We start from the raw sequence: 17,248 nt of genomic DNA, 5'->3' as shown, positions 1-17,248 counted from the left end.
AAACTAAGCAAGAGAAATATTTTTAAAAAGAACAGAAACAATAACACGATAAAACTGATTTTGATAAATTTAGTATTTTTTGTTTTTTTAATTTAGTGTTTCGATTCAGAATTTTCCTTAAAATAGAGTTGATTATTATATTATTATATAGGAAAGTCATGCTCCACGTAGCCGTCATAGAAACATCGCCCTTGGCAACCAGCTGAGGTCTTTGCATGCGCGGTACAAGATCTGGCAGCTTGAATCCCCCATTTACAAACCTATTATTATGAAAGGCCTGTTTATGTGTGTGTGCTGCTGTCCTGGGAATTAATTAACCTTCACACACAGATGCGCACATATACCACATAAGGGTGTAATATCCACGCATAAACAAGTGCATGTTTACTCAAAATACACACATCAGGTAGCGCACAGACCAAGGTGGGAACAAGTTGGGGAAGATAAGATGGATCATTTGAATTTTAAATAGACAAGAAAACAAAAAGAGTATCTAAACGAGATTACAAATTAACTTACAGGTTTAGTCAACACTCACTCGATTTGAACGATGTATTTAGCTGCTGCAAAGGAATCGACTAATTTACATAAGGTTCCTAAGGAGACTGGAAAAAGTCTGAAATTTGATATGAAGGCTTCATTTGATCCAGTAGAGGATGAGATTTTGTACGCAAACTTTTATTGAGATCATTTGAAACTTCAGTCTGGAAATGTATGGAATTTGTACATGAAAAATGTGTGGAAAGCCCATTAGCCTTTCCCAATACAGATCCTCAAAGCTCAAAGCAGTAACTCTTTATACTTTAAAAATGGATTCTTGCAGTAGATTATGATCAGTAAAAGATGTTACTGGCAGAAGATAAGGTACTCCATTTGCATCTCGAGTTTGATTAAATATGCATTCAGAAGCTACTTTTATCTTTTCTTTTTACCTTGATATTATTTTAAACTGTTTACAGCTATCCACACTTCATTATTTGCAGATTCACCTCTGTACTGAATTCTTTTGTGGAACTCAGAATTCCAAAATATTCATGGAAAATTAAACTATTCATGGATTTTTTTTTTCACAGAACATATCTAAAATATTCAACTGTGTGTATTCCTTCACGTGTATTAATGCACATTAATTGTACATTTGATGTTTGAACTACTAAAACAGGAAGTTATTTGACTGATTTTGCTAATAATTCTGCAAACTAATGTGAAGCTCTCTGGTATCTACTTAACTACAAGGTGGACAAGATTCAAATGAAACTGGAGAGATTTGTTTTCACAACAGTTGTTCATTAGAGTTCATTATATAATTCTAGCAAACTTATTCCATGCTAAAGTCACCCAAATTTGATTTTTGCCAGTTGATGGAACAGTCTTTAGCAGCAGTCTGTTCAGTATATATCAATATTTATAAAAATGACTAATCACATCCTCACTTTTTTCTTGTTTGAATATAAAAAAGCTGTCAGGGTTCACAATAAATAACTTTTCATTTGCATTTAGATCAGATCTGACCTTAGTGACCTTTACCACTGACTCTGACCCACCTGAGAAAGAAACACACACTAAAACCCACAGAGCCGTTCAGCTATGACTCGTGCAGCAGGTTCCAGCAAGATCATTACATGAGATGAAAATCCAGTGAACTACACTTGATGGATAGTGGTGGTTGATACTACATGGATAAACCCAATCGACAGGTTACGGCAGAGTGCTCAAGCATGCAGTTTGATTGAGTGTCTTACGGCCCATTCTCAGATTACATGTCTGCTCCTGAGAGGAAGACATCCATTCATAGGAATGTGGAAGAGGCCAAATGCAACTATGATGCCATGGGGTTTTTCTCTACTCGGAGGATCTCAAAGCCTTTGGGATTTGAGGTATTAAGACTATTTGAAGTGTAAATAAACAATCCCGGCTCTGCAGCTTGATGATACAGACCCTACTGTCTGGAAGCCAAGACACACAAAAAACCCTGCTTTAAAAGAAAGCGGGCATGGAGGGGAGAGCAATGCGTCATGCTAGTCTGACTCAGGATCTCCCAGAAGACAATGTCTGCTGCTCTGAATTTTTTCTCTCTGTTTATTCCTTACTTCTTCCCTTTACTTTAGGGCATACAGACACATTCTGGATCTATAGAGTCTTAGACATTCACAAATTGAATTTAAAAAATGTTAAATAATTTTGAAATTCAATTATTTAAAAACTGTCTATTTGAAGCAAATTTAAAGGAGACCTAATTTGAGTGAAACTGTAATTCTTGTTACTTTAAAGTAACAAGAGCAAAGTGACAAGGGTCAAAATAGTTATTCAGTTTGTTAATAGTGATGTTAAAACTAGCAATGATATATTTTTCCAAATATACTGTGATAAAACCTCAGTAAGGCTTCAGATGTGTAAGATTATTTTTAACAGGTCTCTGAATCTTCCCATGTGCATTACATTGTACATTGTAGAAAAACATACGCATTCACCAACAATTATTGGATTGTGATTATACCAGTGATTATTTACTGCTGTGAACACAATAGAAGTTTTTGCAACATTTCTCTGTGAAGTAGTATCAGTATCTTTCAGTCACTGATTAAGCAACAATCTCCAGAATGTAACTGGAGTGGACTGCAATCAGTGTGCATCAAACATAATGAGTACAAACAGCAGTTAATCACATTCACAATCGGCAATTATTTCCATGGAACATCCACCATCAATTATGCATTTACTTGTGTCAGTGTTTGCTCTGTTTTGAGCCACCATCAGCCTGTTTAATCAGTCAAGACACTATAGTATGACACTGACAGCTGTTCAGGATCATTTTGTACTGACATATCGGTGGAGCCAACCCTAGCATTCAACAGGCACACACACACCATGAGCTCTCACGGTAAAATTGATGATGACGCAGTGTTATAAATAGAAAAAGAAAAATCATCAAAAATATTTCACAATTAAAAGGATACTTTCAGCAGCCACTCTTCTCAGTGTGCGCTTTAAGGCTTCTGTTATGCCACCACACCTGCAAATATACAAAACCTTAAAACCTTTTCCATTAAAGCGCTTTAGAACATCTTTAGCTCTGTATGGTCAACTTATCATAAAACACTTTTTTTTTTTTTTTAAATACAGCCTTCTTTTCATCTGGAGTTTTACATTTACTAGAGTTTCACAAATTCCTACGTATTCATTAACTGCATTTCAATGGACCGTATATACCTGCGCAATTTGACGTTCCAAGAATAAATGGCAACACGCCATTTTTGAAACACTTTTGATTTTAAACAGTTTTTGCGCTAGGATGAAGTGATTTTTTTTAGCCGTATCTATTTTTGCAAAACTACAACGGTAACACTTTTTTCACATCATACAAGTCACACGATCAACAACCGGATGTTGCAATTAGCGCAAACCACGAAGAAGAAGACAACAGGAAGTAGCTAGAGGATCTTGGCTCTTCATGTTTTTAATTTCTTATCTGCGAACAAACCTGTTCACGGCTGCTTTTAATTGCGTCTCCTATTGTTGTTGGCGGAATATTAACAAAGTTTCATGCACATTTGCAATAGAAACAGAGTTACTGCCGGTCAGAACCCAGTCTTCTTGGTTCTGTAGCTTCCCATTTCCCCCACAGCTGCGTTAGTAATCATTTACCTGGTTTGCATTCCAATAATTAACATTCCCAGCCTCTCTATTCAGCCTTTCGTTCCCTTGTCAGACCCTTCCGTTGTCATGCCTCTTGCTTCAAGCATCTCCATAACTTGCTGATGCAGTCACACGTGCTTCTAAGTTTTCTGTGGATTTGTTGTTGCTGCTCTTCAACTCACACTGGTAAGTTTTGTTTTCGTACATCAAAACGAGTTTAGTGGAACAAACGCCTGCCTTTCTGCAATTTGGTCTTCATCTAACCTAAATGTCAAGACAAAACCGAGCCAAATTTACATGTATTTGAGGGTATTTTTTCCTTATTTGGTCTTTGGCTCCATATTAAAAAATAAGTACCGTATTTTCTGGATTATAAATCGCGCCGGAGTACAAGTCGCACCAGTCATAAGATGCATAATAAAGAAGGAAAAGACATATATAAGTCGCATTTTTGGGGGAAACTCACGGAAACTGTCGACCTTGACTTGGAAGTCTGCTGGCAGTTTTTGGGACATAGAGAGGCGATTGCGTTGCATGAAGCGATAACACCAAGAAGGTCCTCCTGCAAAGTCATTTATATTCATCTCCTTGGCAAATACCTGGGCGTGGAGACGCAACTGCACTGTTGACCAGCCTCTCCCGGCGGCACGTTGTTCAAGCACCCATGTGCGAACTCCTTCCTCTAGCTGTGGCCACCTAGCTTTTAGCCCGCGATTGGCTTTTTTTTTGTTTTCTTCATTTCAGTAAGAGTAACCTCCGCTTTTCGCCAGTCCCTTACAAGTTTCTCGCTAACTCAAACTTTCTTTCTGCTGCTCGATTACCGTTTTCGGCTGCATATTTTACTACTTGCAGCTTGTAATCTACAGAATATGAGTTTCTTTTTGGTGCCATTGTTGTTAAGCCCGTCTCAGTTGTTTTTATTAGTTATATTATCAACACAGGCCTAGAGCGCCCTCTTTCGGTTTAGTGTGAAAATAACATGTGGTATGATATACCGCAATAATGTGTTAATAATTTCACACAAGTATAAGTCGCACCCCCGGCCAAACTATGAAAAAACTGCGATTTATAGTCCGGAAAATACGGTAATGTAAATGAATTTTGTGAATGTTTGCCTGTTCCCAAATTACATGTTTATGTTGTTAGAAATTAACGATTCATTTGGCTTCTTTAACAACTTATTAAGAAACTGCTACGTCAAATATACAACATGAGTGAAGATGGGTCTAATTGTACTTTACTGCTTTTACTAAATGTTGTCAGTCTTCAAAGTATTTCTCATAAGACTACTTAATTACTCTACAAGAGCATTTTAAAAGCAACTGTGAACCCACAGTGACTATTTCATTGCAGCACAATAAATGGCTCATTCAGCAGATATTGATTTAGTCTAAGGGAAGCATTAATGGGAATGTATTAACCTACATTGTAATAAAATGTGGGGAGCTGCAAGAGTAAAACATAGTAATAAAAACTGACTCAAAGTGTAAGCAGTGTGTTTAGAGAGGAAAGGTAAAGGTTAGGAAACCAAGAAATCCAAAGTTCATGTTTTTATTATTTTTTGAGAAGCTGAAATTGGTGGAAACAATCTAGTTACCCATTATGGGGATGTACTATATACAGTACAGACCAAAGGTTTGGACACACCTTCTAATTCAATGGGTTTTCTTTATTTTCATGACTATTTATAAGGCAAGAAATCCCACTTATTAACCTGACAGGGCACACCTTTGAAGTGAAAACCATTTCAGGTGACTACCTCTTGAAGCTCATCAAGAAAATGCAGAGTGTGTACAAAGCAGTAATCACAGCAAAAGGTTGCTACTTTGAAGAAACTAGAATATAAGGGCTATTTTCAGTTGTTTTACACTTTTTTGTTTAGTGCATATTTCCACATGTGTTATTCATAGTTTTGATGCCTTCAGTGTGAATCTACAATGTCAATAGTCATGAAAATAAAGGAAACTCATTGAATTTAAAGGTGTGTCCAAACTTTTGGTCTGTACTGTATATATATGAAAGCTTCACTCCATTGTCTTGCATACTGGATAGTGCATACCTATATTCTAAAGTTAACTGTACATGGGTTAAGGCCTTATACTAGGTACTACCTTCTTCTCTATCCCCCCCGTTTAACAATTAAACATGGAAGTTGGATGTTCTGCAGTTTGTTGTTCCTACATTTTGAACTGAACTGGACAAGAAAACTTTTAGAATAAGTAATAATTTAAGCTCCAACTTCAAATCCTTGATGCTTTAAATGTGTTATTATTGCAGTTTATGTTGTCTGTGGACGAGTCTTTTCTGTGTGAAAACCTGCAGAAAAAACGTATTTTTGATTTTCAAAACTATGTGCTCCTATATTATTTTTCTGCATCCCTAAGAAAAGATTTAATTAGTCCCTCTTCCATTTCTTTTCAGTGTGTGTATGTAAACATTTTGTTGAATCTGTCTGTAAAAGGAAAAAAGTAGGATCTTTATCCTTCCCACTAAAATCAAAAATTTTAATAAAATTTTAGCTGCGTTGTCTGCGTGTTAAGTACTATCCTCCTCAGTTTGGATGTGCCGAGTTGGACTGACTCCTTTTCGATTTCTGCTTAGATTACATGCAGAAAAACTGTCTACAAGTTTAAAACAAAATATTGCTGTAATCTAAATTCAGCAAAAATAATGACCTGAAACTACAAGTTACAAGCAGTAACTTTCTCTAGCCGGACACAAACCATCATTTCTAGAGTGAAAATCTACAAGTTATTTTCAATAGTTGCTATTTAGCATCTTTATGAGCACTCTCTCACTTGCTCTATTGATATTAGAATAAAAAGTGGATGTTGAGAACATATCGAGCTCTTCTATGAGATTCAAATGGTGTTTTATAACTGAACCTCATCAAAGACATCGGTTGTGTATTTTCCATTATTGCTCAATGAAGCTCTGCATCCTATCTTCCTCAAACATAGGTCAATTTTCCCAACCTCAGCCCTCCATCCTCGCATCCATTCCCCCCAGGCTTTGTATTCCTCTCATTTTGCATAGGCCAACTCATCAGTGGACAGCTTGTTGAGGAACCTGCTGGATAGGCCGAGGTGGCAGGAATACAGCTGCACTGAGAGTCTGATGGGTGATTGACTGTGGCACTTTATTACCTAAAGGGGCGTGCTCTGCTCATCTCTGTATGCTCAATCAATGTAAATCTGTCCAGCTAGGGAATTTATGTCCCCCATGATGAAGTGCTTTTCTTTACTGCTCTGCATTAATTTGTCAGGGCTATGATGTAGTCAGCGACACCATTTTCACCATCAAGAAGTGAGACATAAGTCATTCCAAATTACTTAGTCCAGTGTTTCTGTTGCCAATTGTTGTACTTGGAAGGTCTAATGCTGATCTTATTATGCCTTTCAAAAACGCTCGATTTATACCCAATTAACTATACACGCATACTTCCCCACACACACACCGGTGAAATTAATCTCTGTTTTATGTTAGTTCATAAATCCATCACCATGCTGTGCCAAGTTACTCTACCACTCCACAAAACTCTAGCTGGCAAAATTCTGTAGAGAAAAAAATGCAGTTGCAGTTGCTAGGATACAGCATCTCCCTGCCCACTGGGTACCTGGAGTGTCCATTGTAAAAATGTGAGTGTGTGTATAGTAATTTGACAGATTTGGTTTAATTTCATGTGCTGAAACCCACCTGGTGTTAAATGTGTTAATTTAACAGCTTGTTATTTTCCTTTTCATATCTTTCCAAAAAAGACTGTGGAACATTGAGTGGAGGGGCCCGACATGTAGTCACTAAAGCAAGTTCTAGTTCTGCCTAGAGTTAAGTGAAATGTGATCAGAAACATTTCCTTATGAATGATCTTTGCTGACTTGTGTTGATGTAGAAGACCAGCAGTGCTACTGCTGTACCTATAATCAGACTAAAGCTAAAGTTTGAGCTGAAGTAGCCATGTGTTCAACATGCACCCAAAGGGTATCAAGATTATTCCTCCAATCAGTGGAGTATTTTCCATCAGTTTTCAAAAGACAACAAGTTGAGACAAATGTCGTTTTAAATTATTTATGCTTTTCATTTTTAATTCTGATCATTTTTCTACATGTGGAAAAAAAACATGAAACGTACAAAATTAACCATAAAGTGTAGGTTGAACAATGTCACCCAAGGATTTTGTAAACATAAGGTCATTTATATTGCTGTATAAATAATTTATTTGAGCATGCTAGTATGAGTTGCCTTACTCTTGTAGCCCATTTTGTTTTAAGAAAATTGAGGTTGTAATTGAAGCAACAACTGAAATCCTGCATGTTTGTTTCTTTCATTTTGTCAATAAGAGCCCACAGAGAAACTCTACATCCTGATTGGGATTTTACCAACCACTGGGGAAGAAACAAGATGAAAAAGATTAAAGGCACAGCTGAGAGAGGATCAGGTATGACTTTACATTCAAATAAACATCAAATTTAATGATTTATGTTCTGTAATAATTCATAAATGTATGACAGCATAATCTTTTTTTTTCCTGACGTGTTCTCAGTCTACAAAAAAATCTGCCAATTAAAAATGCCAGATCAATATCTAATTAAATTGTGTTTTTTTTAACCTCTGTACCAGTGGAGTTAATGAAGCATCTAAATATTAGTGTAAATAATCAGAGGTTCTTTTTTCATGACATTTTTCCAATCTTTGAAGGGTGAACATGCAGCTGTGGTTGACTTACGCTTTTAAAAGCATCATTGGTTTAAGATTTAAGGTGGATCTCTTCACCTCAGGACACTGAAGGCATCACCTATTTCGTTGACTAATCTGACTAGGTAATTATCTGACCAGTTGTGAGAACTCATAGAGCACCAATTTATATATTTTTTTTCAAATGTTAGTTGATCTTTTACTATTAAAAAAAAGAAATTAAACAAGGTGTGGATGTCACAGAAAATCAGTTTATTTGGTAGATCAGATTTTTTTTTCCTCTGTGGTGACCTTGCTCCCTCCATGTCTTCACCTTTCCTGAGGTCAAGACCAGGTACACAGCCTCAGTTTCTGTTTGTGAACAGTAAGGCTACCTTTTATTCTGTTGATGATCTCTGCAGAATGAACTGTAATAAAGGTTTTCCTGCAGCCAGAACAGTTTAAAGTGATCTTGCCTGAAGAAAGTGTGGGCAGAGGGAGGAGACGCATGTGGGCAGTTAATGTTGAATTCAGTAAGTGACCTCTTGAGTCATTCCCTGCCCATAAAGAACCAAGAGCAGTCTTCCTTTGCAATTTGCAGGCAATTATAATGATGTCACGCCTGAGATGAAGAAGTGATTTAATTACTTTATATTCTGAATTGAGGGCAACAGTTTAAGGCTAAAACTACACAAAGCCACATGTGAATAAACAAGAAAAAGATTTGATACATGTTCTGCGTGGCTTCTATATCATATTGCAGGTATAGACAGCATATTTACATTCTGATGTAATTTGCAAGTTGTAATATTTTGGTGAGAGAGGTGGCTGAAGAGCACTCTGCTCATAAACAGAGCAGCTTTATCAGACATGTTTCATTATTGAGTTACAATCGGTTTCCCTGCTGAAGAGAAATCATCACTTCTTTTGCTAACATGCTATTAATATCAGGTGATCAGTGGGATGAGAGAAGTTGGTCTTTACGTCAAACATGACGTTATTCTTTGTTTCCCCCCCCACGAACAGTCAAGGCAAATATATTTATTCTGATTTAGAAAATAAACCACTTGCTACAGCATGAGCATTTCTCTGGTAGATCTTTTGAGTTTGGTGCAGAAGGCTCAGCAGGAAAATAGTGAGTCAGGTTTTGACTCCTTGAATGTTGTTTGTTTCTATATATGATGTGTATTCTAAAGGGAGGATAGTGATCTGTGAAAGGAAGGTGACACACTCAAGTGTGAATGTGTGACAGACTTAGGAGGATGAGGAAGCATCATTTGTATTCATGTTTTATCTTTCTTTAAAGCACATTATTACATGTTTCTGTGTGTGCTAGAAACTACTTTACAACACCAGATTTAAGACGTTTTAGAGGAAAGCTGATTTTGTTGCTCAAGAAAAACTGCAAAAACCTTTTGTTATTATTAGGTTCAATTGGATTTCTATAAAGATTAAATGGTGAAAAAACAAATCAAAGTTGAGTAAATGAAGATGTGAGTTGAGAGGAACTTGACTAATTGTGATAGACTCTACATACTATTACACTCTTTAATGTGAAAGTATAAATGTTTCAGTTCCCCACCTTAATATAATTAAATAAGACTTGCAGAAGGCTGAGGTCTTTCCTCAAAGCAGCCTTTAACCACATGGTGGTCGTACAGACCGACCATCCGTCATTGATCTGTTTCAGATCGATAGCAGTGTTGAACTTCATCGCTGTCTTCCTGACCAACGTCCTGCCAGTGCACTCATTACTGAAAATATTCACAACAGATTTAAAATGTGAACAGGTTGTCTTTCAGCAACTGAATTATTTAATATTAGACCAAATGGCCTGCTTTACTTTTTTTATATATATAATTTAAAAAATAAAATAAAATACAGCCCCATAACATAAAATAATGATTCGCTTTTTGTTTGTGATGATTTACAATAATTTTCCAGCACATTCAGCGTCAGGTTGCCAAATATGCCAAAATGCAGCAACTCTGCGTGACTAACAAAGTTATGGAGAAAAACAACAATTACTTCATGTTCAACTTCAAATCTCCTTCAATCCACTCTTCTATTATTATGGGATGGACACATTTTGTTTCCTTGTAAAAACTGGTAAAATGCTTGTTCAACCTTATTGATAACCCGCAAAACTAAGTCATACACAGGAATGAAAAAGAGAATATATTTTCGTTTGGAGAGATTTTTATTTGGCCTCTATTGATTCTCTTCCAGGCATATCTATGAAGATGCTCGGAACAGCAAGAAGTCATGAATAAACCATTGGGCAGCAAGGCATGAAAAGAAAATCGAAATGAGGACTTGAATATCTACAGGTGAGCAGAAACCTCTAGATCTTCTTCTATGGTACGCTCACAGAAGACTTTGAGCACAGAATATTGATCTTCCTAAAAACCACCATGTTTTGTTCTGGTTTCTTCAATGGGCTCAGCTGGTTAGATAGTTTCCTCTGGGACTGAATTTGTCTTTTCACTCATTCTTATGCTATATATGTTTTTGTTTTGTTGTTTTTATTGGTAATACTGAATTGTTCTGCTGGCAGCTTTATGCTGATAGATTGTCAGTCAAATTGGTTGCAACAGCTGACCTTTGCTGCTCCATATGTTATGCTAGTTTTAATGAGAAGGAAGTCGATTTTTAGCTCATTTGTTTTCATATGATGAGCTGTGATCTCTGCACACAACTATGGAAGTATGATATGCAAACCAACAAGAAAATAAAAAAAATTTAAGACATGAATCCTTCAAACAGATGCTTATTTAGATTAGCTTAATTTAAGCATTGAAACAAAAATATTTTTGTTTAAGTGTAACGCTAGGTTACACTTAAAACATTTTAGAACTACTTAAAAAACATGTCTTTTTTTTTTTTAGGGCTGTTTATAAATTCAATATAAAACATATGCAGAGAGTAAGAGACTGTCACTTTTTGCCAAATGTCCACATCTATTGTGAGCATGTGAGCAGCTTTCTAACAAGATGCTGATAGCAGCTCACTAAACAGTTCACATTCTCATTAAAAACAGATTTTCTGATAGACGCACTCCTAATCTAATGAATTTTGTAATTAAGTCATTACTCAGTATTTTTCCTTTGTTTTTTCACTTCCTAGTGCTTTCACTTGACTTATTTCAAAGATTTATGTCTTGACCCTTCTTTGAAAACCATTCTCAATTGTCCCTTAGAAAAATAAAGAGACTCAATTTCAGAGGTTCAGTTAGAAAACGCCTTTCATCCGAATGCTGCTCAAAGTTCCTCTCAGCACTCTCAATCTTGTACTGGAAATCCTTTTGTTGAGTACATTTTGTATCTGTTAACAAAGCTTTCTATCATGCTCTGTTTTACCACCAAGTTTCAACTAGAATTACAGCCTTTATTGCACTAAGGTAGCATAACATGTCTCCCATTTTTCTGTAGTTTAGCTTCCTAATAACCAACCAAGCGTTGATACTTTTTGTTTGTTTAGATATTTTTTAGGGGGAGTTTCCAATTATCCAATAAGTATTCAGCTCTTGCAACCATGTCTCTAAATTATTAATGCCTTCTGCCTGTTTGGCCCCTCAGCAAAGCTTAGGCAAGTGGCCCAGGAAATATAAAGAAAAGAACCTTCAGGAAGAAATGATACAACACTGCAGGATGGTAGCGGTTTTAAAATGAAAATCAATTGTATATCAGCTGAATTTGTAACGTCTTTCTGAATAAAAAATTATACACGTACTACTCAGAAATGTACCATCCAACTTTAGTAGGACAAAATGTTTCTTCCATATCATATTTCCATTCAGAAGCAGACATTTCTTCTCCAGTGGTTGCCATAGCAAAGTGTAATAAGGGTCTTCCTCCTCCCTGGAAGTTAGTTTACAGGTGAGAACAGGACACCTGCAGGGCTTTTGGTCGTTGATTTTAACTTAGCTTCTTTAGCCACAGTTGTCCTAATTCCTCATCTGATTGCAGGTATAACCTCAGTGTCTCTTTGTGTATCAACAAACTCAACCTGTGGCCAAAGATTAAATTTTGTCTGATAAATGGTGAAACAGGAAACAAGCTCTGGAAGTAATAATTTCAGGATATGTTGAAGCTTCAAAAGGACATGTCCTTTAATGTGTGATTATTATAAAATACAAGCTAGATCAGTTATTTAAAAAATACAGATTACTATGACTGAATACTAAAACATGCAGCTTTACTGCAGCTGCCAATTTCATACCTGGCATACCTGATATGATCTATCAGCAGCACTGGCAGGAATAACATAGATAACTGGTACTTTACGTATCATCATATACGGATATGTTGACCACATCACTGGATACGTTGCTGCAGTAAAGTTATTAAAGTGACAGTGCTTTACAGAAAAATAAAGATTTTTTTTACATTCATAAACAGAAATGTGAAAAGTGTTGTGCATTTTTATTCAGCCCCCTTTACTATGATTACCCTAAATAAAATCCAGCAAAACTATCTATATGCCTTTTTCTAAAAAAGCTAAAACACTTGATGATGTAGGCATGTGTTTATCAAGTACAAACTGACAAACACAGCATTTAAAATCTTGAATAAAGTGCAGTTTGGAGAGAGATACAAGCTTTGCTTTGGACGTATCGCAGCCAGGCGGAGCAACCAGTTGCTTCTCAGCGGAGTTGTTCCACTGGCAGCACATTAGCTGCTCAACTGCTCAGCGGAGAGACATTGTGAAGCTACATTAAGAGCGAATAAGTGGTCCATTTCATGAGGGAGCTCCAAAATGTGTGAAAGCAACATGTAGAGCAGGAAGACTACATGCTCCAGCTGCCCCGACTTAGCAGAAAATTGCCATGCTCTACCTTTCTTTTAAACAGCCCAACTGTTAAATGTGAAAGAATGAGGGGAAAAGTAGCGATACATGGCCATGGCTTTCATTCAGTGTGTCCAGACAGATCGGGTGGGACGCTCACACTGCGCAGGATCTGTATGTGTGACCTGAGTGTGAGTCATGCGCAGCCATCACCACTCTGCAGCGCGGCTGCCGTGGTTGCATCGCTGCCATCTGTTTCTTTACACTTCCATTTCCAAAATAAGCAAAGCCCCTACTCTGAAGCCCTCTGTAATCCGTCCTTGTTTTACTGTATACATATTAATCAGAGGGGTGTTTCGGGGGGACGCCAGTGAGAAATGACTGTATTCATGGAGTGGGTGTTTGGGTGGCGGCTCGTGGATGTGAGCAGCAGCAGCAGGTTCCAGGGATGTGTTAAGCATGAGAAAGAGAGGCTGTGTTGCCCTTTTCTGCAGCGTGCTCCCTCTACCTACAACCCAGGCTTCATTAGCAGCTGTCTGTCAGCAAGGCCGCTGGATGGTTGCCTGGCAACTGGGACCTCATTCGGCCAATCAGGACCGGGTGCAACAGGACTTCTCTCCTTGACACATAAAAGAGAGAAACAGACTTGTGCTCCACTTCAATTGATTTCGCTTCAGTGCTATTCTCTTCAAGGGCAAAAGAGATGCAGAGTCCTACAGCAGAGCCAGGGACTCAGTCGATATGAGCGAGCTGCTGAGGAGAACTTTCCCTTCCAAGTTGGCTCTCGTAACCTTCAGGAAATGACCCGCTCTGTCCCAAACGGAGCAGAGAAAGCTGTGGAGCCACCTGCTGCTCCAATCACCAAAGGAATGAGAAATGCAAGGCAATCCGGCAAGAAGACCCGTTAGGGGCTGCAGATTATTTGAGACTGAGGTGGAGATTCACTGTCCATCAGGACAACAATCCAAAACACACAGTGAACCACAGTGTGATGGTTTAGGTCAGAGTTGTGCAAATATGAGCCAAAATCAGCAAATGAAAGTACTGAAATGCCACTTTTTAAAATTGATTTAGGAAATTGAAAAAAATCTTTGTTGTGAATTATTTGTTGTATTTTTGTAAATTTTAATGAAACAAATAAAGTTTTTGTTGTTGATCTAAAAAGGGCCACAGAAATCACAAAATAAAAAGGCTCTGATATGTTTGTCTTATTTTTTTTAACCCTCCAGGGGTCTTTTGTGGGCTCTAGTGTCCCTTATATGAAAGTAGGATGACAGGAAAGGGGGAAAGACATGCAGCAAATATCGTCGGGTCCGGGAGTCGAACCCGCGACGAGGACTCAAGGCCTCCAAACGTGGGTCGCGCTATCCCCTACGCCACCACGGCACGCCCATGTTTTCTTATTAAGACATGCATTCAGTTTCCTAAATTGTTCTCATCTCAGGAAAAGGAAATAGTTGTTGTTTGGGTTATGATTGACATTCTGGTATGAAACACATTTAATGAAAAAGTGAGCCCAAGTCTGGTTTTGAGTAAAAGTCACTGGATATTTGTGGTTCTATTTACTTCAAAATTAAAATAAAAGCAAAATAAAGTAAATGAATAACTAATATTTTGCATTCCACCTAAATGTTATGAGATCAGACGATCAATGCATTAAATGATTCCAGTTTGGAGACGCCTGGTTTAGGTGAAAGCATTGACAGATTTGTTCTTCTTCCTCTGACTCACTGTAGGTGTTTCTCTTGATTCTTTTTAAACTTTGCTCAAATCTTTCTCTATACATCTATTCCCAGCGTGTTGCTCCGCTTCTTCTATGATACATTTAGGACATGAACAGTCGCTTTGCTGCATGAACAAATGTTCCAGTGTTCTAAGCGCTGCAGCATTAAAAATAGATTAGAGTTTGAACAGAAATGCGGTGGCATAAAAGACTGTAATTGCTTCTGGCAAACGCTACGCCGTGCCAGGAGGCCGCTGTTATCTCAAAGCTCCTTCAGTGTCTCTGCACTTCAAGCAGGAGCTGCCTCTTCTGATGCCGAGAAACACAATTCTTCTTCCTCCATCTTGTTAACCTGGCAGGAAAACAAAAGCTTGATTCCAGATGATCATCACTTCCCATGTAGCTTAGTCCTTAAAAATACAAGGAACATCAGTAGTATAAGACGGTTGAACTTCTGAAAGCATTTAGTGCTCAATATTGCCTAGATTCAGTACTGCAGAATTAATTAAACATTTTCTAATCACAATGAAAAACGTTTTTGAACATGGTGTGAGCCACATTTGACACCCCAGAAAAGGGTTTAAAAGTCGATAAGTAAATTCATCCTTATTTACTTCAACCCCACACTGATTTTTTTAAGCCTTTTTTTTCTTATAGAAAAAGTCCATTCTTTAATTTGACTATGTTAAAATTGTTTAACACTCATTTAACCATAGTTACTCATAGTTGCCTTAAAATACTGTATTCTGCATGACTGTCCATTCTGGTTGTTGTTATTTATTTTAATGAGCTTAATATAACAAGAAAGTCCCTCCTTTATCTCATTAAATAATTTTTGTTTTTTAGTTTTATGTTGTGCAAATCACATCCTTTATATTTTGATGGTATTCTAATATGGGAGCTCCAGCAAAAAGACAAAAAAAATGAAACAAAAAAACAAAAAAAACACAAGATGTGCTAGTTTAGCATTTACTTTAATTGGAGCTTTAATGAGGGTTGTAATTAACCATGACATAAAATAAAAAGTTGCAACTAAATTCTGAATTATGTTGGCTCAATTGGGAATTTTATGCTCCAGATTCCTGAAGACCTGAAGAGTCTTTTGAATTCCTAACCCTGTTTTCTTACATGATGGCAATCCTGAAAAACTATCTGGAGAAAGAAAAAGGAATATATCCAAACAAAATTAGATTAACAAACTAAATTATCTAGAATAATATGCTGTAATGTGAATGTTTAATAAAGACACAGCAGGTTTTAATTGTAGGGATAAAGAGTCTTTAAATGAGTATCACAGAAAAGATCTGAGTAAAACAGTAAATGGTTCAACCATTCATTATCCCAAATGGATGTTTTGTTTTTATTTTTTGTCAGCTCATGATGTCAGACAAATATTTGTGTGATAAAATGCAGTATCTTCACTTCTGTGATGGTGGGCCAGGCAGATATGAGGAGGAGAGGAACTCCAGCCACCTGTAATCCCTCTAAGTTTTCTCTTTCTGCTGCATCTCGCCGTGCGACCAAAACTCATCTCGTTTATCAGTGTATCAAACAGCGTGAGCTTGGCAGCCCGCTTTACCTTGGATTCCACACAGTCGCAGGTTTAAAAGAGTCAAAGCGATAGCGAGCCTCTGGCAGCCCTCAAACGGTAACAGACTGCTGCTCTGATATGTATTCAGGTTTCTATTTTCTGGGAGGGCCAAATAATAAGGATGGGTTTCAAACCCCTGCAGGAGTAGCACCAGGCGGCATATAGACAGAGGTGATGGGCTGTCAAATAGTGATGTCGGCAAAGACATGAAAACAAAGGAGAAAGCGTGCTATCAGATGCTGGAAATGTCAGGCTTGCGATGCACACTTGCTTTCATCTTCAGTGAAACAACCAGGAGCAGCAGAGCGACCTGTTAAACAACACTTCCATGTCTCTGCCTGGGTGTGATGGGAGCAGCTTCCCTTCTGCCACAGCCGACTGGTTGTTTAAGCTTTTTATGCGGCCTTACAAAGCTACTCTGTTTATGTAGTCACATTCACAAAGTTTGTTTAATTAAACAAACTTTTCTCATTTCTATCCCTGTGCTTTATTCTCAGCTCCCCCAGCTGCTGTACATCAAGTTAATTAGTCACACCTGTTGTTTTTACAGTAATTACTTCCTCCTAGTTTGTGTGTAAACCCTCCATCTTCTCTCAGTCTCTCTCAGGCCCTCCTTTTTCCTTGCCTTTTTAAATTTATGCCTTTCCTGGTTGTCTTCATTTTGCATTTTCCATTATCAAAAAACATCTTTTTTTTCCTGTTAGCTTAAAAAAAAAAGTCAGTCAAACATGTTTTGTTAAAGAATAGCTTGAATATACACTGATAAGTATCCATAAACATGGGAAGTCTTACTACATATTATAAATGAATGGATGGATGTCTGGACTTTGACTTGGCCA

The sequence above is a fragment of the Xiphophorus hellerii genome, chromosome 17, assembly GCF_003331165.1.
Source record: "Xiphophorus hellerii strain 12219 chromosome 17, Xiphophorus_hellerii-4.1, whole genome shotgun sequence".
NCBI lineage: Eukaryota > Metazoa > Chordata > Actinopteri > Cyprinodontiformes > Poeciliidae > Xiphophorus > Xiphophorus hellerii.
This window is presented reverse-complemented; position numbering follows the sequence as displayed.